Source organism: Pantherophis guttatus, chromosome 1 (genome assembly GCF_059756535.1).
Source record: "Pantherophis guttatus breed Tessera chromosome 1, ASM5975653v1, whole genome shotgun sequence".
NCBI classification, from domain to species: domain Eukaryota; kingdom Metazoa; phylum Chordata; class Lepidosauria; order Squamata; family Colubridae; genus Pantherophis; species Pantherophis guttatus.
The window spans coordinates 254991276-255016205 of record NC_142063.1 but is presented as its reverse complement, the minus strand read 5'-3'; the positions used below and the strand labels follow the sequence as shown (position 1 = coordinate 255016205).

The window sequence follows — 24930 nt, the reverse complement described above, 5'->3', positions numbered from 1 at the left end:
GTCTCCCGGAGACGTATCTCCGCGGCGCCTGGAGAATGTTCAGGAGTGACCTCCCGATGGTCCCGAGGGGTCGAAACGGTCCTCAGCGAAATATCGCCTTGCACCTAGTCCCGGCGGCGTCGCCAGCTGTTGTAGACAAAATAACGGACTAGAGCAAGCTCTTCAATGCAGGAAAGAGTTTATTGCGCAAGGTTCAAACAGTCCAAAGACAGCTAAGGGTCTGAACGCCGATGGCTTCTTCTGGCCATGTATTTATACAGTTTAAAGGCAAAAGTATTACAGAGAGTGATGCATTTCACACGTAGAAGCTACCCTTTAATCTATCTCTAGGAAAGACATAACAGCCCTGTTCCCACAGGCTCAGGTTTTCAGCTCCGGAGCTCAAGACATAACAAAAGGAGATAAGAGGCTAGAAGACGCCTCAAAGGCAATAAGGAAGCAGCACCCCTTTTCCAGGGATATGCATGACATTTGGGATGCAATAAACATTAAACAACAGAATGTATCTGGTTAGGGTCAGTTTGCCCTTTTACAATTCTGTACCTACGTCAAATACCGTTTGTCATCTCAGCACCTTGGCACGGAAGAGGCACTTCTGTCTTCACCAAAGATTTGGATTTCTAATATTTGAGTTTTATCCCAATATCGAATCTTAGCCTGGCCCACAGAGCTCTTATTTAAAAGGCAGGTTAAAGTAGCAGTAATGCTGGCAAGCACTCTAATTCCAGATGAGAAATCTGTATACTGTATAGATAAATTAGGGCACTGTATTGCATGCTTTCTATTTAAAATGGTTTGTTTCTTGTGAATAAGAAGGAGACTGCATCAGTTGATTGTTTGGGAAAGGACACTAGATTTCTTACCAGTCTGAATACCAACTCTTACAGCTTGCTACTATTTCATTGGAAAGCTTGCTAGCGGCTAAGAAGATATGATTAGTCAGAGTTTGTGCAACAACTTAAAAAAGCCTATTGAAAATTATTCTGATTTGAAGACTGCAGAATGGCTTGAGAGAGTGATGGACAAACATAGAAAGGCAAAGGCAGGTCTGTTCTGGTCCACTAAATTGATGCTTATAAAGAACTTACAAAAGAAAACTGTCATTGTTTGACTACTCTACAAATTTTCTGTTTTACCAATAGCATACTAGCTTAGTGTAGGTACAAGCCAAAGGAAGAGATGAGTTACAACAGAAAAAAAATTCCTTGAAGTCTTTCAACCAGTTTCAGTTCCACCCCATATGACCCCAAAATTCATTCCAAACTAATATACTTTGTCTTTCAAAGTATATAGTTCCTTGAGTTCAAGATAAATTGTTAAACAACATGTGCAGAATGGTTTGAGTTTAAAAAAATTGAAAGAACCTGGAGCTTTTTATATTAATTGTGATGAAACTAAGGTCATATGTCAGGAAAAAGACATTTCAATGGCCCTCCATTATTGCTAAAGATGCACATCTATTTGTTGGGTTTTATTAGTGTCCTTGGATAGATGCTGTTTACTAATGGACAAACATAGGAAGGTAAAGAAGAATTCTGTAAAAGAGATCTTGGCATGTTTGTATGGAAATGGAATAAAATGTGTATAGTATAAAGCATGCTTACAGCAGTGTAATGGGTAGACCTATAAATAACAAGGAAGCACAGTTTCTGCTAGATATACAAGCTACTTTAAACTCTTTAATAATTATATGTTTTAATTAAAATTTTGTTGAATTGGAAAAAGAATAAAAGTAAAACTACTGAAGAAATTATCAGATACAGTGTATAACAAATAATGTTATGTTTAAAAGCTAAATGAACATTTTCAGAAATTGTACTGCTTCTATATATGAACAATAGTGAATCAAATTCTGAGGGAGTGGGGTTATATTGCACTCTTTATTAAAATACATGGTTGCTCTTTATTTTGTCTAAAAACTTACTTCCTCCTTTTGTGTTATTTTTGTTTCAAACTCCAAACAATACCTTGAAGGGCCAACTTCAAATATTTTATATATAACATTTCCAAAGTAGTTCAGAAATTCCTTGAGAAATTCAACTTGATCCAAATAATGTGGCCAAGTCCTACTGGCTCATAATGATCATCAAGACCACTCAACCTTAAGTTTATAAATACACCCTTTGAATGATGATTATCTTAATTTCCACTTTCCCTTCATTGTATATTGTATAGCACAATATATTTACAAATGATCTTTCAGGAATGATTGAAACAAGAATCACAAATCAAAGAAGAGCTATTGGTGAACTTTCCTCATTATTTGTTTATGGCATCATTCAGCCACTGTTGTCACAATAACAACAGTCTTTGTTCCTGTTATTTTGTCTTTGCTTCTGTTATTTTGATACAGAGATCTTTAGTGATACTAAAACCTAGTGAAGCTATGAATCTGAATCTGAAAAGAAAGGGAAAGGGAAAGGCCATTTGGGAGCTGCCAGCTTGGCCAACTAATTATTCAGTACATGAATAAATAATATCATGCCTTGCCTTTCTTACCTGACCAAGAGGTTGCCTTGTGTCACTTGTGTCTCCTTAGTCTAACACCTAGTACCGTGATGGCAAACCTATGGCACGCATGCCATCCTTTCTAAGGTAGGTAAAATGAGGACCCAGATTGTGGGGGCAATAAGCTGACTTTTTATAAAAAAAATATATACAAAAGTATGAAGGCTATTGCTTAACGCATTGTAAGCCGCCCTGAGTCTCCGAAGAAGGGCGGCATATAAATCAAATTAAAAAAATTAAAATTAAAAAAAAAAGGTGGCATGTGGAGCCATATCAGTGGACACACGAGCTCAGCTCTGGCACACATGTGCGCCCCAGCCAGCTGATTTTTGGGCCTTCCGAGCCCACTGGAAGTCAGCAAACAGGCCATTTCCGGCCTCCGGAGGGCCTCCAGGGAGGTGGAGAAGGCCATTTTTGCCCTCCCCAGGCTCCTAGAAAGGCTCTGGAGCCTGGGGAGGGCGAAAAACAGCCTACTGGGCCTGGTGTGCCATCACATGCCAAAAGCGAGGGAAGCATGTGGGGAGTGGGTGGGGGGGGGTGTCACGCACAAGTGCATGGGGGTGGGGCACATAGAATTATGAGTGAGGGCACACTCATGCACAACCCCCCTGCACTCCCCCCGCTTTTGGCACGTGATGGCAAAAAGGTTAGCCATCACTGACCTAATATATACCTAGATATTTTGGGATCAAAAATAGAATTGGGTCAAAAGTAGTCAACTATATTTTTTTAAATCAACTTATTACAGTGTTTTGTCTTACCTAATTGTACACTAAAAACTTTATCTAGAATATATTCCTTGTAATTAGACTAGTTAATTTTGCTTACAGCATCACGAGCAAATTCTGTTATCTGTATTTATCTAAATCATTAAGAATTTATTTCATAGCAAATAAGATAAACATTTGACACACACATCCAAATCACTGGGCCTATGGCACCCACAACAAAAATTTCTGGATCCGTAACTGATCACTAGGAAGACTTTCATTACAAATGAAAGTGAATATACAACAAAGCCTAGAAGACAAAATATCTTGTCCCAGTGACCGACACAGATTGGATCCTGCAAGACTTTCATTGTTGCTTCTTAGCATCTGGTATTCAGAATCAAGTGCCTTTGGTTTTAAAAAAATAACAGTTAACAAACTGATTAGCCATCACCTCATTTGATAGCAAATAATTCCATAATTTTCTCCTCGTCTTAGAAAGCAGCAGTTCCATTTATTGGTCTTGAATCTACCAACATTTAGTTTCATTGAATTATTTATTCCCTGTTCTAAACCAGTATGGGAGAAAATAATTTTTTCTCTACCCGTTTTCCAGAACTGTACATCTATTGCATCTTGCCTTATTGCCTTCACTCTAAGCAAAAGGCTTCAAACTCAAAGCTGTAGCTCCTTCATAATTTTAATTTCTCTTTTCTGTCTCTGTTCTGGCTTTCTTATAAGAAATACACTTTCTTATAAATACACTTAAAAATACACTTCTCGTAATACAGCGATCCTACCATAATGGCCAGTCAAGTTACTTTCTCTGGGATAAAACTTTGATATGAGCCTATTTAGTAAGACTTTGTTATACTTAAGAGTTTATATTTGAAGAAGTTAGTTTCAGTTAGTTAGTTTTGTATGGAGCGCCCGAGATTTACAATTCCATACGATAAATTAGAACAATATAAATCCTTTCTCTTTCTCCAAATTACATTGAGTCTGGCTTTTAAGAGATATCTGATTCATGTTTAATTTGTCATTGCTTATTTAGAGCTTTCAGATGTATTTTCAGTATACACAAATGTTTGTTTTTGTTTTAAAGAGGTAAATTACCGGTATATAAAATTTTGAAAAATGACTTACACTTTCAACATAAAATATGCTATAGGAATGCACTACTGTCTCAGTAGCAAGTCAGTTTTCAAGGTGTTATTTTGCTGTTGTAACAAAAGTAATTTATCGTTGTTACTTTCTTGGTTTGGCATCAGCCACTGTGGTTGTGACCTTTTTCATTTCTATATAGGAAAGAACACATTCTTGAATCATTTTTATCTTGTATATGTAACTGAATTTACATATTGTGTTAAGCTACCCTGTAACTTGTTTGATTTTAACTTTGTATGTTATGTGAACCTACACACAGTCATCTGTAAATTATTTTTGTGACAGTGTTAAATGTATTATACGGTGTGAGCTATTTTGGTTTATTTAACTAACTGGTTAAAATCAAGTATGGCTTAGCACTGTGTGTAAATGCAATGGGTAGTGTTAAAGTGAAATATTTGGGTGAAGGATAGCTTAATTTATTAGATATATTTTGATGTTTGAATTCTCCAACTCTTTTCAAATGCTGGTTTTATAAACATTTTTTTTTATTTTGTCTTAAAAAGGAATATGGTAGAATAACACATGTTTAGGCATTACAGTTCTATATATAATTTAATTGGCTAAGAGGTTTAGACTGGATATGAATAATTTTCCTTGACTATACTTTGCAATGAAAGGCAATTGAAGTGAAAAAATGACAAAGAAAATTTGCTATTTTTTCTGTGCTGCTTTATTGGTATAAATAAAATTTAAAATGTGCATATTCAGGATGAATTATGTATGCCAGATAGAAATGCAAACAAATGCAATTTTTTAATCACTTACAGCCGTGAACTGAGTTTGTTGATACATAGTTTGGAGCTAATTTTTCACTTAACCTAATCTGAAATAATGACTCTGTTTTACAGCATTTTCTGTAAAAACTTTCAATTATTTTTTTTTCTGAAGCAAAATTAAAATTGATAACGTGTGCTAAGCTAGAATTATAGAAATTCTTAGGGCAATAATTGCCCTATCGAATAATTTCGATAAGATTCGCAGAACTTCTCACAAATATCTCAATGTTTTTTTCCCCTTGCCTCGAGGCAACAAATAATTTTCATAAAATAGTAAGCTAAGCTTCCTGATAAACCAGTTGTCATTATAATAAAGACAAGCAAATTTAGAATGACAGTGTAACATTAAACAGAAGTATGAAGTGATCAAAGAAATATATCAGTTAGTAAACTTGCACACACATACACCCAACCCCCCCCCCCAACCTTTGCCCTCATTCAGAGGCCACCTTGTAATTCTTGATTGCAGTTTTTTCCTTTGCTTGGCACCACAGAAATTGAATTTATTTGAAATATGAGCTTATTCCAGGGAACAGTATGTAGCAGAATGTAAAGAAGTCAGAGGATATTGAACTGCCTCTGAAAGGCTGTTTCTGAATTTATCTTTTACTATTTAGTCATTTGATGATATTATAAAACATATTGCCAGGTGACAATTTTCCTGCATGGCATCATACTCGGAGATTAAAGGGGAGCTAATATCCTTGTCAGCAGCCTATGAGTATTTTTAAAGGAAAACATAATTTTGAACAAATACTGTTTGCAGCGAATGATAGACAGATGCCACTTGAGAAATCCTGTGGTATTACCAGTGTTAGCATACCTGTAGTAATTGTGGCTTCCAAAAGACTTTACAATCCTAAAAAGCTTGTTCATTTCAGCTTTGTTCCAAATTACGTGCTATTCTGTCATTACGCAATTCCTTAGATCCTTTCTATATACTCCGCGGGAATAAAAGCAGCAATATTAGTATTATTATGCATTAATCTCATCAAAGCCAGTGCTGTGACAGCTTCCAGAAAGTTACAAAGATTTCATTCCTTACCATGAAACAACAAGCTGGCAGAGTTGAATTGAAATGCTCTGAAATGCTTCTTTACTGGAGAACAAGGTGCATGTTTTTTAATGAAAGTACTAGGAAAAACATGTGGTAGAACAACTCAAATCGATTATTTGAACTAACATTCTTGGTTATTTTTACTTTCATACCTTTCAAAGCTCTATCTTAGATGAGAAGTCTAGAATCAGTTGTTTTCCTTATTTTATGGACATGAAAAAAAAGGCATCTAAAGTCAAAAAAGATAATACTAGCAAATCAGATTAGCAAACTGAGCAGAACCTTGAATCAATTATGCATTATGTAATCATAGTTTATACTTTTGCTGAACAAGTTAGAGCCCTAAAAATATAGGAAATCGGATAAGATTTAATTAACATTAACAGATTAACATTTCTTATGTTAAACAGCTCCTGCACGACATAAATCTGAGCTTATGCTACTGGAACTGAAAAATACAGTAAGACTAAATAGAGAACAAAATATTTTTTCAAAAATAAGAGCTTGTGGCATGCAGGCAAATAATGAATAATTTCTAGCACTCCAGAGATACACAGTATTTGGAATTACCTACTGCAGCGAGCAGTTTTTCTTGATTTCAGGAGCCAATTTCATGTTAAATTATCCCATGATAAATTGGAGACACAGTTGAGAGAAGTTCTGCCAAAACCACCTGATATGTTTAAGCTCATGAAAAGAACATTGTTACAATCATCACACAAGATGCATCCATTTTTACTTTGTTCATCCTTAAAACGGGGTCCTTGCAACTTCCAAAATTGGATTCTGGTCCAAGGGCTGAAACTGGATCTTTGCCATGCCCAATCATTAAGAATCTAAGTTGCCAGCAAACTGTAGTGAGGATTTTCTGTATGCAAATCATGTGATCTGGCATTAATGGTAAAACCTTTCCAGAAAAAAAAAATCCTTAACATTTCTATGGTAAAATATTATTTTCATATATATACCATTTAAAAGCTTTTTAGATCTGCTAAGCTATTTCCCCAGTATTGCTACATCCATTTTATAATAGCTCTGCTGCATAAGTCCTATGACTCCAATATCGTGCTAGTTGTTGAAAATCTAGTTTGATTATGTGCTCACAAAATATGTTTCCTAGCTTCTAATCTCACTTTACTCTTATCTAACATAGTTCTTAAGTATGTTACAACTCATAAGATTTTGTGAAAAATAGAGGAAGAAATTTCAGTCCTTGGTTTATAACCATTCTGATAGAATAAAAACATGCCAAAACATTCACTAACTTCTTGGTGGAGTCAAATTATTTTTAAAAAAAGTATTTTTTTTTCTAGGAATAATACGTGAAATAAGGATAAATTATTTTGTAGTCTTATTTCCTTGACTCATTTTGTTTTATAGTTTCATATGGCACAAACAAAAATCAAAAGTTTGGGGTTTTTTTCCTGCAAATGTTATTTTACAGTCCAAGATTAATTATTAAAAAGAAAAATCAAATATAGCAAATAAATCATGTATTTAAAAAAAATGTAAGACAGTCCTGAAACAATTACTAATATGAACAGGGCATCTTACACCTTCTATAAACCATAGATCTTAATTAAAAAATTCTCAACTTCTTGGAAGTTAAAGGGTCAGCTTTTCCTAATTATGTAAATTCTGCATGACAGCCTTAGATAGAGCATTGTTTTCTATAAGTATGATGACAATATACAACGTTACTTTATTCTGATTGTAATTTACTGTTCAGAGGTATAAAAACAGTGCCAAATGTTTAGTTTCTCAACTTAGAACCTAAGAAGGATTTGGACCCTAGCTTATCAGTGCGAATGACTGATAAATTTTACATAGGCCAGGTTTCTAAAAGCTTATCAGTTGTAGTTAGTTACTGGAATCTCTAAGTTTTGACCTTCCAACCTTTTTCCAAGTTTAAATTAATTGTCACAACTGTCAAGTAAAATAGACTGACACTTAATATTAGGTAATATAGAAAGAATCTGTAATTATCTAATGGCCACATTCCATTGCATAAACACTTAATCCTGCCAGTCTCCACTTTGTTGAGACTAGGGTTTTTTTGTTTTTGTTTTTTTGGATCATTAAACTACTTTTTCTGCAGCAGCTCCAATATGTATAGAAGATTGTATATAATCTGCTGCCTTCTTTCAGCAATATGAGCTTTGAGTTTCAGGCACTTTAATTTGACTAGTGGGAGAATATCTTGTCAGTAGGTTGTGGCAGATGAAGACAATACACTGTCATTCAAAATCTGATTCCCTCTGCGAGAAGATTGAAAGATTGCCATTATTGTCAGTGGATTTGTACATATCAATGAACAGCAAAACAAGAGATGTACAATATGTTTTATGTATAGGTGGCTGAGAATGGTATGTTGTTGATATTTTCTCTCCTGTGCTAGTTGCTACAGTGGTCACGATATGAGCAGTGTTGTAGCTGTCTACCAAAGTCACATAATATTATTACCTTCTGAAAGAAAACAATCACTTGAAAAACACTAATAACCAGTTAGTCGAAATGCCAAAGCCCATCAAAGAGAAAATGTAGCGCCTTAGAGGCTCTCAAGCTTTTTAATGCAGCATTAATAATTCAGTGTCAGTTACTCAACTATGTATTTTATCTTTCTGTCAATACTAAAATAGTTCTCTGGGTACATTTTAGGGACATAATCACCATTCACTTCAAAGGCAACCCTAATTGGCCTAAGAGGGTAACACATTCCCTGCCAGCTCTCTCCTCTCTGGGGACATCATTATCCTTAGGTCAGAGCCCTCAGTCCTCTGACTCCAGGCAGTGCTCTTGATCTAAGAAGGCCTACTATGGAGTAAATTAGCAGTACATTGCAGCTTTAATCAACAGGTTGCTGACTCTTAACTAACCAAGCAAACAAAGCAACTTTTCTGTATCGTGAGATAATATAGCAAAATAGGCAGCTTACCTGTACTCGTTAAGTTTTCTCTTTATTAAGGCAGCAAACTTCGACTATTCTTGCATTTTATAAGAAATGTGATCCAGTTCCTCCATTCCTCCTAAAATTTTTGAAATTAGCCAGAGGGTTACCAGAGGTTCCCTGTTTAAAGTTGGCCATTTTTGTGAACGTAGGACAACTACCTGATTTCAAGGACACTAATTAATACTGTTCCGAGTATCTTATTAATTTGGAACCATGAGAGGAGAAAGTCTCAAGTTTAAACATAGCTAAACATCCCTGACATCTCTGCTTTATAGTCTGTAAACACAGTTGGGGAAAAAAAACCTGGATATCATCGTATGGTATAAGTGTAGTCCTCAGTTAATGATGGTAATTGGGACCAGGAACTCTGTCAGTAAACAACACAAAGCACAGTGTCACATGAGCAGGCCAACTTGTGACCGCCATTCTGACAATTCCAGTTGCAGTCATTAGGAAAAATCCACATCATCATTAGGTGTAGTGTCTCATGATCAACATTTGTGACTTTCTGCCAGCAATGAAACGGTGATCATGTGATTGCAAGATGCTACAACCATCATAATTGCAACCTAGTTGTCAAGCACCCATATCACAATCATGTGACCGCAGGAATTTTATAATGGTAGGAACCAGTTGTGCAATCCAAATTTTTTTACTACCGGTTCTGTGGGAGTGGCTTGGTGGACGTGGCTTGGTGGGCATGGCAGGAGAAGGATACTGCAAAATCCCCATTCCCATCCCACTCCAGGGGAATGATACTGCAAAATCCCCATTCCCTCCCCACTCCTAGGGGAAGGATATTGCAAAATCTCCATTCCCACCCCACTCTGGAGCCAGTCAGAGGTGGTATTTGCCAGTTTTCCGAACTGGTCAAAATTTCCGCTATCGGTTCTCCAGAACCTGTCAGAACCTGCTGGAATTCACACCTGGTAGGAACTTAAGATACCGGCCATAAGCAGACTTGATTTTGGAACAAATGGTAGAAATTGCCAAGAAGAAAAGAGAAGCCAAAATCAAGAAAGACTCGGAAGGGAACTACACAGAGAGTTTTAGAGAGTTTTTAGAAGGAATTTCATAATTCCTTCTAAAAGGAATTTCATAATTTCTGAGAGTTGTTAGAAAACACAAAAAGCAGTATTAGAACAACATCTGTAAAGGCACTGAAGATAAAAACACATGGAAAAACAATGGAAGTTTTTAAAACTCTGAAGGCTGTCCCAACCTTGACTTGGTACACCAAATTCTGTACAAAAGAAATGTCAGTGCACTATAAAAGATATTCTTTGCTTACAAGAATCTCTAGTACTAGAAATAAGATTAGACGATCAGTCCAATTGTTACCAAATTGGAGAGCTACTGACGGAATTGCTACAGAAATATGGCAATCAAGAAAAGAAGAATCCTTAAAGGTGGTAACCAAACTATGCCAGTAAATCTGGAAAGTGACATAGTGGCCAATAGATGGGAAGTGTCAATCCACAGCAATACCAAAGAAAGAATACTTAACAGATTCTGCACACTATTGTAAAATTTTACATACTAGCAAAATAATTATTTTTATTTATTTATTCAATTTCTATAGTGGCCTAACTCAACCAAATGATTCATTTGGTTGACTCATCCAACACAAATGTTTATTCCATGAACAAAAAGCTGCCTTTGAGCAAAGCTCCTCCTATAGTCATTGGACTTAAAACTGCTTGGATTTGGCAACTTGATTTAAATTATTATTTGACATTGCTTAAATTCATCATACAGTTATTTTGCATTGTATAAAGGAACATAACCAGTGAAAATGGATTGTAAAGTGTATTGGGGGGGGGGTTGTTTTAGAAATGCCTCTTTTAACTTGCTATTTTTGCATTCCTTACAATTATCTAATTGTTTTTCCCCTTTGGGCAAAAAATAATTAAAATATTGATGACCAGAAAGAGTGCAAAAACTCCCAGATAACAAAAAAGGAGACTGAATACAAAAATCAGTTATTTATTATGGCTTCAACTAATTAGGAATGTTAAGTCTCGGCATTTTCTGACAAGAGATAATACTTTTCATTCTCTGCATAATATTTGTTATGCTTTGCTAAATTTAAATTGAAAGGTGCATTTTCATTTCCCTCCCTTCAAAAATAGTCTGTGGAACTTATAAATAATTTTCTCTACAGTTCGTTGTTACGCATATCAAGTGTTGCTAGTCACTTTATGAAGAGCTCTTGATTACTTCATTGCTAATGAAGTGGAAATTATTTAAAAATATAATTTGATCTGCTTAGTACTGCAGCTGTTTCTTCAGTTTCTGCTGAGGTTTCTCATTTCACCTTTGCAATTCAAATGGTTTTCTCCAAATGTGTTTTTTCATGACATATTCAATCACAAGACTTTAAATCAGACATGAACTTCTGGCATTCCTTCATGATGTAACACAGTGTTTTTCAAACTTGGCAACTTTAAGATGTGTGAACTTCCACACCCCAAATTGGAAAAATACTAATGTAACACTAATACACTAGTTGGTTAACATCTACAGGAAACTATTGGTGAGGTCATTCACCATTTTATGGTCAGGTATAATCACTATGTAGATGATACCAAGCTGTACCTCATTAATCCTGGTTGACGAAGGAACTTAATCAAGCTGCTGACTCAGCACCTGGAGATTGTGTGGATCTTGGTGGGGAAGAATAGATTGAAGCTCTATTCTGACAAGACTGAGTAATTATGGCTGTTTGGGCATGCTGTATCTGGAGGTATTCCATCACTGACTCTCACAGGGATTGCACTTCCCCATTCAAGGTTTTGTACAATCTGAGCATCTTCTTGGATTCTCAGCTCCTGCTTTAAGGACAGGTGGAAGTTGTGGCCAAGAGAACCTTGCACAGGTATATCTTATGTGCCAGTTCTATCCTTTTCAGGATTATGAGGTCCTTTGGACAATCACTCATGCTCTAGAATAGAACAGAATATAATTTTTTATTGGCCAAGTGTGATTGGACACACAAGGAATTTGTCTTGGTGCATATGCTCTCAGTGTACATAAAAGAAAAGATACGTTCATCAAGAATCATAAGGTACAACACTTAATGATAGTCATAGGGTACAAATAAGCAATCAGGAAACATCAATATAAATCGTAAGAATACAAGCAATGAAATTACAGTCATACAGTCATTAGTGGAAGGAGATGGGTGATGGGAACAATGAAGATTAATAGTAGTGCAGACTTAGTAAACAGTTTGACAGTGTTGAGGGAATTATTTGTTTAACAGAGTGATGGCGTTTGGGAAAAAACTGTTCTTGTGTCTAGTTGTTCTGGTGTGCAGTGCTCTATAATGTTGTTTTGAGGCCACCTTGCACTTGGTTTATTATAATGCCCTCTGCTTGGTGCTTTCTTTGAAAACTATAATGAAACTGCAGCCAGTCCAGAATGTGAAAGGATAGACAGTAATAGGGGTGCCACATTATACATGTGTTGTCATTACACTGCTTTGTGAGCTGCACTGGTTACCATTTAGCTTCCAGGTGCTGGTTGTCCCTTTAAAGTCTTTCCAGGACATAAACCTTCTGAGGGACCAGCTATCTTCAATCATTTCTGCATAGTCCACAAGAAAGATATGTTCCAGGTCCTATCACTTAAAGAATGTCATCTTCCGGGATCCAGAAAGCACACTTACCCAAATGCAATTCCTGCTTTATAGAATGTTTTTCTCTGAAATTATTGGTAATCCTACCCTATGTTGTTTAATAGCTGAAAATTATTTCTGTCTTCTGGCTAATAAAAACCTCACTCAATATTGTGTTGTGTGTAAATTAGACAACCATTCCTTCTGCTTCCTAACTGAAATAATGAATAAAAATGTTGCATTAAATGTCTATATAAAGAGACTATTAACATAGTGCAATCTGGTTCTAAAAACTATACCACATGTTTTCTGTATTCTTTTGGTTGTTCTGAAATAGGATACAATAATCTGTCTGGCAAGTGTATAGCTTTTTCTGATATAATCCTTGTGGCCTGTTTTGAAAATAAGGATTATCAGTTACTAATTTTGATTTTTAACCCTTTTTCAGGGCCCTATGTACGAGTTCAGAAATGTCCTTTCTTTTTAGTGTTGCTAACAGTTCCCTCCATTGTTACAACAGAAACCTCAGCTGATCTCGCATCATTGAAAATAAAACAAGACTTCTGGATGTAGCTATTTTACCTGATAAAGCACCATGGACATTAGCGCCTAGATATGATCAGAACAAAGCTATAATTCAAGTATATAATAAATATATCAAATTTGTATAAGCACCTTTTTTCCTTCTAGAAGTCCTTTGTGCTTATTTATTTAAGCTGCAAGAAGAGCTTTGAGCTGAAATGTGGTGATAGAGTGTCATCAGATCGCTTCTCCTTTAAAAAAATAATGAAACAGGTTGATGAAGAGAGAATATATTGAATTTCTGGGCATATGATATAGGAAACTGATCAATGCATTGATTTCCTGTAAAAGATACAAAGCATTCATATGATAAGGTGAATGTTTGTTTTCTTGAAATGCAAAATAGCCGGTTTTGCAAGGCTGATACAAATGTTGATCCATACTGGTGAAGGGGAGGGGAATTTTAACTCTTGGTTCTCTACGTCACTATTTTCTGTTGCATGTTCAGCAACAAAGACCATATGTTGTAAAAATATGGGAAAATATCACTGTTTCCACACTGTTAACACTATGGCAGCTGAAAAGGAGAACAAACACATCTGACCAGTTTTCATTCATACTTATTTTGTTATTATGAAAGCTATAGCTAGTGCAGAAGCAATAGGGAAATACTATGTGCCTATGTCCTACAGCTATGGGAACTCCCCATGGATCCTGAAACATAGGCAGACTTCTTGGAATTATGTGATCAATAGAATGCATATATACTGTATGTGTACACACACACACACAATTTATAGTTATCCTGTCTGTCAAAGGCGGTATGGCCAAATGAAGATCTGCTGTTGTTCACACCATTGTATGAGTCCTTGTGAATGTGTGTTTTTGTCTGTCTTCTCTGAAAGATACTCTTGTTAGGTTATTATATTTTATTTCTCTTTAAATCTTGTTTAAAATGTGATTTTAATTTGGAACTTTAATAAAGAACCTGAAATTGGGGCTGGGAGGGAAGAGGGAGGAAAGGAAACATAACTGTAATTATTTAACAACTCTGATTATAATGTAAATGAGTGAAATATTTATTCTCTTTTCTTCAAACTCCTTATCACCTGATGTAGCACCAATTTCACTTCCCCTCAGTCTGACATAAGAAACACATTAATTGGAATCTGGTAATTTCAGCTCATTGCTGATGAAGATAAATTGTGATGCAATACTAAAAATACAATATCATTGACAATCCACAGAGACCTCCAAATGCATTTGTTCTCACAAATACATTACTCTGGGTTTTTTGTTTTTCAGATTAATCAGAATACTTTGTGGAATGGTTATTAATGAACCAAATGTTTCTTTTTTCTTTGAAAAAAGAATTGCACTAGGTTGAAATATTTTACCTTGCTCCAATATTTTTCCTAAGCTTCTATTGCACGCACACACATATACACACTCACACACAGAGCTGTCTGTCTGCTGTTGCAGTAATGCGATGCCATTGTATGTAGAACAAACTGAGCTACTTCCATTTATAAATGAAATGTAAGCATTTGTATTAGGTCAGAATGATTTTTTTTCACTTTCAACACCTTTCTAAGTGTTTCCATATCTGAGAACTTGTTATGCTAATAAGACATGAATTAAATGCAGTTTATTCTTCCGACATGCCATTTTGATATATATAGGCCAAGTTTAATCCAAAATATTTGTGACAAATATTTTTTTTTCTCATTAAGTTCCTTTGGCCTCAATCAGTTTGGGCTTTTTACTTTGTTGGAATTGAAACTTGTTAAAGATAATTAAGTGCTGTACATTGTGCAGTCATTTTATTATGTTGAACTTGGTGTGTACGAGACCAAAAATCCAAGAAAAGTGTTTCTGGTTACCAGACAGTGTGTTTAGGAGATCTTGTTTCTGAAGTCGGGCAAAAGGTTAACTTCTAGTTGTTTTCACTCCTCTCCTAGAATTAATATGAAACATAGTGCTTGCCTAGTGTTACTGAAGTAGATTTTTTTTTTAAATGAAGGTAGTGCTCTTGGAAGCATTACATATTTTGAAGGCTTATAAATTATATTATTAAATGTATACTGGGATGGTATGCCTGATCCATTGTATTTTACCATACATTCTCACACACACACACACCCCGGTAATGTGTGTGCATGTTTGGGGGGGGGAATTGTCCAAGATTTGCAGTTTTTGCCTGTCTATAGATTCAAATTCTTTTTTGGCTATGTCAGTGAGATGAAGTCATGACATTAAATAATGTATCTAGCAATATTTAGCTGTCAGATACAAGTTACTTATTTTGTTTATCCACGATTATTTCTGATAGAAAGGGCAGAAATAATCTTGACTAATATTTAAAGTGTGATCAAAAGCAAGAGAAAGATTGTGTACACATTATTTCAGCTTGAATGTAGTAAGATTTTATTGCACAAGACTTCAGTTTCCATGAAACATTGCTGTGGGATGGGACATATTTTGGCAGATTGTGTAGCTGTGCTATATTTGCTATTTATAAAAAAGAGTTTTAGCATTTAATCATTGGTACATATTAGTGACAAATTATGATATATTGTGTCATGACTATTAACTAAAATGAAATAAGTTGATTTAATGTTGTTTAGTGTTATAGAGATTTGCTACCAGAATTTTCAACATAGAGATGAACAAAAATTTGTATGTAGGAAGAAATGTTTTGTTTTTTCAGAAAATCCAAACTTTCAAGATTTTCATGTTAAGTTTCTTGTGAGAATGTTTGCATGGGGATCCCCTTAGGTGGCCAAATGTTATTCTTTACAATGCTACCTTTTAATGATGTTAACGTGGAAGCGCTTACTTTTTTTGTTTAAAAATTTAGATAGCACTTCTGTAATTCTAATAACAAAATATAGTAATAATAATATAATATGCAGTAAAATTATGTAACAGTTTATATAATTTTATTAAACATTAAACTACCTAAATAACATTAACACTTATAATAAACTCTGTAAGATATGACAGCACAATCATTACAGGTAACTGGCAGTAGGTTCGTCAGAAGAATATTTGAGGAGACAAAGAGATCTTTCATTTTTGGCTGAAGTAGTCCATGCTGCACACCTGCCTAATCTCAGTGGGAAGATCATTCCATCTGTAGGTGCTGCTGAAGAAAATTTATGATTAAAACTTTATAGAAAACTGGCCCCGGTGAAGAGAAAGTGTTGATGAATTTGTAACTTTTTTTTTTTTTTTTGCCTAAAGCATTTGTACTATATTCTTCAGCTTCGAAGCTCCCAAGATAGTTTACTGAATAATAAAAAACCAGGCTGTTTTTGCCCTCAAGCTTATAAACTGAAAAAGACGCAATGCAGGAAGGGGAGAGAAGGGAAGGTGGGAAGAGGAGGAGAAGAAGGTGACTTGGCATCAGTTCTTTGATAGTCAGCTGTGATGGAAAGAAGCTGCTCAAGAAGGCCCAGAAGACGTCACCCTCTCCAGGCAATTTTGTCTTTTTCTTCTGAAGAGAAGAAGAATTTATCCTGAAGCCTCTGTAAGGAGGGAGCAATATCACCCAGCCCAATTGTTCACAGTCATAGTGAATAGAGGTGGCCAATCTTCATAGCTTCTTTTCCACGGGGTGATTGAGCCTGGTGGCCTATATGAGAAGGTTTTTTTACATCACAGCAAAAATTGTAGGCTTTATTGTTCTTGGGAAAAAAAGACTATTAACCTATCCCTTCAACTCAGAGCAAATATAGTTATATTCTTATACAGTACATAATAGTCTTTTCTCATTATTCCCAAGTTTTAGCCCCATAACTTCTTCCATATAAAAAAAACCTTGTGCAAATATTGAACATTCAACATTTGCAGAATATCATAAGTGGTTGATTCATTCATTATGAACCATCAAGCTGTTTCCAACTCCTAGGAACAACACAGAGAGATTTGACTCAACTTGGTCATTGAATTCCTGCAATGATGTACTCATTGCTCCTGTAACTGCGTCCATCTATTTTGCTGTTGATGGTCACCCTGTTTTCTTCCCTTCCACAAAAGGTTGAGGGAATGAAGACAATTTCATTTTCCTAAAAGGCTTTGCAAGTCTCAGATAGCCCTCAAACATTCCTTGAGATTCTGCTTGAGGAACAATTGAAATAAGAGTATGTTGCTAGAGCAACCAAAATCTTCCTCTGTAGCTCAGTAAGAAGTCTTCCTGTTCAATTTTGTAACTACTGGCGGAAAGATATTTTACCAAAGGCTAACATAGATGGTAATTGTTGCTAGCAGGTCATGCCTTAGGGACTTGCTCAAAGTCTTTCCCTCTATATTTTTAGAGATTGAAAGAGAATTCTGGTGCACAGATAGTTCTATTATCAACTTTAGGCACTTTTTCAACTGATTACCAAGCCTTTTGCCCCTCCACCCCAGGATTAGGGGCAATCCATTGTGAAGAGCATATCTTTAATTGAAAAAGGAGTAAGGCTCAAGGGAACTTCCTTTTTTCTGTTTTGTTAAGAGGTAAAAGGCCAGATCTTGTTTTTCTGGGGGAGGCATTTTGCGAGCTTCTGACAATGAAGGTGTGCTGTGCATCTGTGGTTTATCCTTACTGTTTTTCTGATTATATTTATATTGTAAGTGGTGATGATTGGACACTGTAGCACTGCTTTGCTATAGAATAAAACATTTCTATTGTTAAATTGCTACTGTTTACTTTAAAAGCTAAAACTAGAATTGAAATATTAATTCTGATGCACACTTTTAATACTCTATTACATTGTTTCTTCATTTGTATACAGTTCTGAATACTACTTTTTACAAGAACAGAAGCATATACTGTAAATGAAACTGAGGTCTAAATTATCAGTTACAAGAACAAAAATAGAAAACAGCCACACTGGTTTTGTGCTTGCAATAAAGCTGTAATGTACTATAGTAAAGCTGCCATCCTTACTCTGTTTCTAGTCTAGAATTTTGTAATATGTGTGTGTCCACAGGTATAGACTATCTTCCAGAATTCTGAGAAATTCTCAGTAGACATCATTCACTGCATCTACACAGAGGGAAGTATGCAGTGGAGTACCCCAGGGCTCTGTTTTAGGCCCAGTGCTCTTCAACATCTTCATCAATGACTTGGAGGAGGGGATAGATGGAGAACTCATCAAATTTGCAGATGACACCAAGCTGGCAGGAATAGCCAACACTCCAGAAGATAGGCTCAAGATACAGAAGAATCTTGACAGAACATTGGGCGCTATCTAACAAAATGAAATTCAGCAGTGAAAAAATGAAGGCTCTACATTTAGGGAAGAAAAACAAAATGCACAGGTACCGTATATGTGGTACCTTGCTCAATAGTAGTAACTGTGAGGGTCCTAGTGGACAACCATTTAGATATGAGCCAGCAGTGTACAGCAGCTGCCAAAAAAGCCAACACATAATGGGCTGCATAAACAGAGAGATAGAATCAAGATCACGTGAAGTGTTAATACCACTTTATAATGCCTTGGTAAGGCCACACTTGGAATATTGCATTCAGTTTTGGTCGCCACGATGTAAAAAAGATGTGGAGACTCTAGAAAGAGTGCAGAGAAGAGCAACAAAGATGATTAGGGGATTGGAGGCTAAAACATATGAAGAATGGTTGCAGGAACTGGGTATGTCTAGTTTAATAAAGAGAAGGACTAGGGGAGACATGATAGCAGTGTTCCAATATCTCAGGGGTTGCCACAAAGAAGAGGGAGTCAAACTATTCTTGAAAGCACCTGAGGGTGGAATAAGAAGCACTGGGTGGAAACTAATCAAAGAGAGAAGCAACTTAGAACTAAGGAGAAATTTCCTGACAGTTAGAACAATTAATAAGTGGAACAACTTGCCTGCAGAAGTTGTGAATGCTCCAGCACTGGAAATTTTTAAGAAGATGTTGGATAACCATTTGTCTGAAGTGGTGTAAGGTTTCTTGCCTGGGCAGGGGGTTGAACTAGAAGACCTCCAAGGTCCCTTCCAACTCTGTTATTCTATTTCTATTTCTACTTAAGAAAAGTGCAACAGTGATGTATTATGACAAAGACTGTGTCTTAGACATAAATATTATTCCTTGTAAATCTAATATTATTTTTTCATTCATCCCCCACCCCCATTTTGTATTTAACAAAAAGCTTTTGCATTGACATTCATAGTTTTCAAAAGCTGCTGCTATTGATCAGATATTTTTTTTAACTTCACTATCCACAAAATATGGAAGATTGTAAACTTTCAAATTTAACAGATAGGGCCACAACCCTGTTTCCACATATGAGCAATTTCTCTTTTCTTAAAAAAAAAAAAAAAAGGCACCATGAATGAGGCTGTTTAAACATTAATCCCTCAGTAAGGAAATCTAGGTAATTACATCACCCACATACTTCTTTGTATTAACTTTCAGAAAAAGGAACCAGGTCTTGATATCCATTACAGTTACAATGACCTTTCAGTTTTAACCAAAAAGGCTCACATATCAAACTATGGCAGATTTTGAATAAACTGAAGATTTTGAATAAACTGTTGCACCAGGATGCTATGTTACCCTATTATGGATGATGGATTTAACAATCTAGTGGAAAGACATCAAAGAAGATACTAAATGAATTATAAATTTAAAGTTATTGTCTTTTCTCTTTTTATAAAATGGAATGTATATATAGACATATGTATATTTTAGCAGAGTGGGCAGTGGATTATATTTAGAATTGTAGTGTATGGTAATCTTGCAGGAAACTGGGTTGAAATAGGCTAGTTTAGTGATTGATTAGTTTAAGAAAAAGGATTTTTAAGTCATATATTTTGGGGAGTGGAAGAATTGGATAGAACTGAATAAATGTTAAATTTGGAGAAGGCTGCTTTGAAATGTTATATTAATATATATAAAAGATTAAAGGTTATGTTGTTGTAATAATAATAATATTTTATAAGTTTGGGGGAGGAGAAAAAGGGTAGATTATTGCAAAAAGCGGAGAAAAGCGGAGTTATAAGAATATTATGCTAAGGGTCAGTACTTTGAGGAGTGAGTAAGGGCATGGTAAAATATTATGTAATTAATTATGAATTAGCTTATTGTTGTGAAGAAGAAGTCACAGGGGGCGATGGGTGGTGAGGGGGGGTTAGGGAAGAGGGGGGGAAAGGGGGAAAAACTTGTATTTGAAAACTTTTTCAATAAAAAAAAACAAACTATGGCATGATGTAGTTTTCGTGTTGGAGGATAGATGTTGCATGATCTACACCATTTAAAATCTTGAATTATATTGTAGCAGTGTGTTAGCTTGCCGTTTATGGCATATTTAACAATCCATCTGTGAATAGATTATGAGTGACAGTAGGCATGAGCCCATATAAAGAAGGTTTGAAGATCTTAAAGATCTTCAAGAAAGCCCTCTGGGGCTACACCTCTAGCCCAGCCTCCCTGTCTTGGTGTAGCTGTTTGGTATTTATTGCTGCCACCACCTATCTTCCAGGGGAAGCCTCCTGCCTGCTATCCTTCCCATTAACCTCAGTCTGTAAAAGTGTTATGCGAGTCTTCCTTGACCATGACATTTAAGAATGTTAAAGATGAAATAAATTATATAGCTTCACTTCCTGTCTGTGAAGCATAGTGATATGCAACTGGGGAAATCTGCCTTTCCCATTCCTTTGGGGGCTAAATGAATCTCACAAGGAATAGTTAAAATCAATAGTTATATTTACAAAATTTAAAAAAAAAATCCTTTCTAAGTAATCACACGCTAGAACAAGATTGGGGAATATAAACTTATAGTGTTACTAAATCAGAGACAGTGTCTCAAAGCAATCCCCGATAGGAAAAAAAAAATACAAATGAGAAGATGAGCTTGGAGAAGGTTACAAAATGGGTTTGTTTATTTATATATATATATATACCATTTATCACCAATTCAATCAGGGACGCCTAAGCATAAAAATATGCTAATGTGAAAGACTTTGGTGTACAGGGATTCCATACATCAAATATACAATAACTGAGCTTCCATAGAGAAAATATATCACCAGAAATGATAAATCAGATTAGTTAAACAGTCAAGAAAAGCATAAAATCTTAAATTTTAACCAAACTTATTTCCTTATTCCTTAGAGACAAACCTTTCCAGGAACAAAAGGTTTCTCTATGCTTCCCTGTATTTTATTTTAGAATCAGAGGAAAGGGCTTCCAAATTTTGTTCAAACAGTGTTTATAGCTTTTTGTTGTTGCTTTTAAAAGAATAAGCATTAGGCAAAATAAGACCATTTAAAATTCCCATTTCCTCACTACAAACAAACGGGGGGTGGGGGTGGAATCATATATTCCTCAATGGGCCTGAAGAAACTTTATTTTGCCTGACACATTTTGGAAACTTCCCTTAGGTTTAATAACAGACAGCAAAAAACTATTCATCCTGAGTAAGATCAGATTACAATGTAAGTAATATTTTATAATTTTTTGGGGGGGGGACAGTGATGGATTGCTACCGGTTCTCCCTGGTTCGGGAGAGCCGGTAGCGGAAATGTTGATGTGAGAGTGAACCAGTTCGCTCTGAACGTCAGTGCGCTATACCTACTTTTATTCCTTTGTTTTTATCCAAGATGAAAGGCGAAGCAGAGGAGATTGCCATGCCTCACCTGTTTTGAAATCCAATGTACTTGCACAAAGTGCAAGTCTGGTGTGCATGCAAGTGAAGTGAGCACGCACGAGCCAATCGCGTGCAAAGTGTGTGCGCGAAGCGAACCGGTGGTGACATCGGTTGGAACCCACCACTGGGGAAAAACCTTTTGGAATAATCCCCACCACCAGCAATGCAAGACAATTTGCTCCTATCCCAGTATATAGGGAGGCACATTAAAGAACCAAACATGCTTGCCAGCCATTATCTAAACTTTGCTTTAATATGATTTAGTATCAACTCTTCATACGAGACATTTCCTGGCGTATTGCTTTGGAACTTCCTTGACTTTTAGCAGTTGAAGGACTTAACTTTGGAAAAATTTGAGAAATGGAGGAAAAACATTTTTAATTAAAGCCAAGAAGAAATAAGTTGGGCAAGGAAGAAGATGATTGCTGTGGATCTTGCTGTGTCCTTGAAATGCAGTCAGGTTGTTCTGCTTTATGTTGTGTTTTTAAAGATTAATGTAATGTATCTAGATCTAAGGCTACTTTCCTTGGAGAATGTAATATTTATATATAGTTTTTGAGTTATTTGGTTTCGTAGCTCTTGAACCTGCAGTTTTCTTTTCTTGCTTGGGTGAAAATAGTGATTGATTTGTTCAAGCCAGATATTTATTCCTTTTACTTCATTATACACGATACACCTGTGCTAGATTTTAAGACCTAAGTAGACTTTATACTCTAGTAGAAAGCTTATCAGCTTCTCTGCAGGTTGCTCAATTTGAATTTTAAAACTGGAAATGGTAAATTTGTGTTGTGCTTTTTGAGTTTACATGCAAAATTCTCATTCTCCTATTGGTGTGAGAACTCAAGAATGGAAATCAGATTTGAAGTTGTTGTTTACAACGCATGAAGAGTTTCTGATGTCATGCTGATTGCTGTTACATTTCCCTTCAATTTTTATGAAGTCGTGCAAGAAAATGTAGGACTGCATCTTTGAATTTCTGATTGAAGAATACTAATAATCATCCTTTTGAAAAAACATTAACATTTCTAGAAAACAAGTATTGTAGACTATTTTTCTTGAGTGGGGTAGCTTTCAGCCTTAGATATTACTGTTCTTCTACAACATTTTATTGCAGCCTATTGCAAACTATGGAGTAGCATTAATACAAGCAGTAGAAAGATTTTGAGAGCTGTTGTATCTCGAAATCTAAGTCGCTTCCAAAAGGAGCATATGATATTCAATCCACAAATTAATCAACTCTTATCAAAATCACCAAACAACAATATTGACACTTGAATACATCCTATGTATATATCCTCCATTTTGGTTCTCAAGTGCCTATTTAAATAGTCTTCACTAATCTTATGTATGTTAATAGAAGAATGATGATCTTATTTCTGAGGGTGTGGGAGTAAGCCAGTTCTAAAGAAGGGATGTTCTGATAAAGAATGTTGGCATTTAAGTTCCTCCCACTGCACCTCAATTTTAGCATAGCTTCACTGTCAGCATCAGTGGTGGGTTTCTACCAGTTCGCCCTGGTCCGGGGAACCGGTGGCGGCAGCAGCAGTGGCTGGAGGCTCTGCCCACCCGCCTAGACATCATCACGGATGCTCTGCGCATGTGCAAAAGCACACAAGTGAAGCAAGCGCGTGCATACTCACAGTTCCAAACCAGTAGCGAAGGTAAGTGAAACCCACTACTGGTCAGCATGGCTTGACTGGACAGATGCTGTAATTGTTTCCTTTAAAGCCCTTTGTAGCTATGGCCCCAGTACCTTTCTACTACTTTTTCTTAAATGGGAGGTTGATGACATGCCTGTCCCAAGAAAAAAGTAAAACAATCCAGCCAAAGTTCAGTTATTTATTTCTATAAACTATATAGATAGAATCTTGCCAGTCTAAATCTATACTACCCTGATGTAATGGATATCCTGGGAGATTCTAGGGCGTGAGTATCCTAAAACTCCTCTTCTTCCCATGATTCAGCTCCAGACTGTGCTGTATCTTGTCTCACTCCCTCCTTGCCACTCTGTTTGCCCCTCTCCTTCCTGGGAACCTGCTGTGTTATTGTAGTTCATCATATCATCTCCCCTTTGGTAGACACATTCCATCACAGTTGGAGATTTGGCAATATTTTTCTGGATTAGTTGGATCCAGGATCAGGTCTTAAGGGGTCACATCTTCGGCTGTTCTGTCATCTCTTCCTTCCACAGTAAGGGATTCATTGCGTATAGATCCAGCTTATCTCTCTCTTTTTTTCTAATATAATTTTTATTGAAAATTTTTTTAATAAGCTAAAAAATGCAAATATTAGAAAGGAAACAAAAAGAAAGAAAGAATGAGTGAATATGTATGAAAAAAAGAAAAAAGGAGCAATAGAAAAGAAAAAAGAATATAACAAAGCATCTTTTGATCTTTTTTACAGTGGTTATAAATGCATTTATATTTTATCCCTTCTCTCTAAAGTTACATCGTAATTTTCTTCTTTCCATAAGCTACCCTTTCTAATCTTCAAACTCATAAATCATGTTCTTTTTCTCGTTTTTCAGCAAATAAGATCACAAGGGGTTTCCAGTCACAGATAAATATAGTTATTGATCTTTCTCTAATCAAACAAGTTAATTTTGCCATTTCTGCTAGTTTTGTCATCTTCACTAACCATTCCTCCATTAATGGTATTTCAGAGCTTTTTCATTTTTGAATCTATCCAAATTCAGCAACCCTTTTCCTGCAACATATAAAAGTTAGGAAGGGCAAGTGTTCAGTCCACAGGTAGCAGAGCTCATCTAACTTACCTTAAATCTAATGTATAATTCAGATAATCCTCAACTCATGACCACAATTAAGCCCAAAATTTCTGTTGTTAAGACAATTGTTAAGGGAGTTTTACTCCATTTTATGACTTTTCTTACCACAGTTAAGTGAACCACTACAGTGAATCTGGCTTTCCTATTGGCTTTGCTGTCAGAAGGTTGCAAAAGGTGATCACATGACCCTGGGA

At 35.8% G+C, this 24930-nt stretch overlaps 1 protein-coding gene across 13 annotated transcripts in view; it reads left to right on the top strand.

Moving 5' to 3' along the window:
• Nucleotides 1-24930, top strand: part of PTPRK (protein tyrosine phosphatase receptor type K) — a 393200-nt gene that overhangs the window by 230044 nt on the left and 138226 nt on the right. The gene's annotated exons all lie outside the window — the stretch shown is intronic.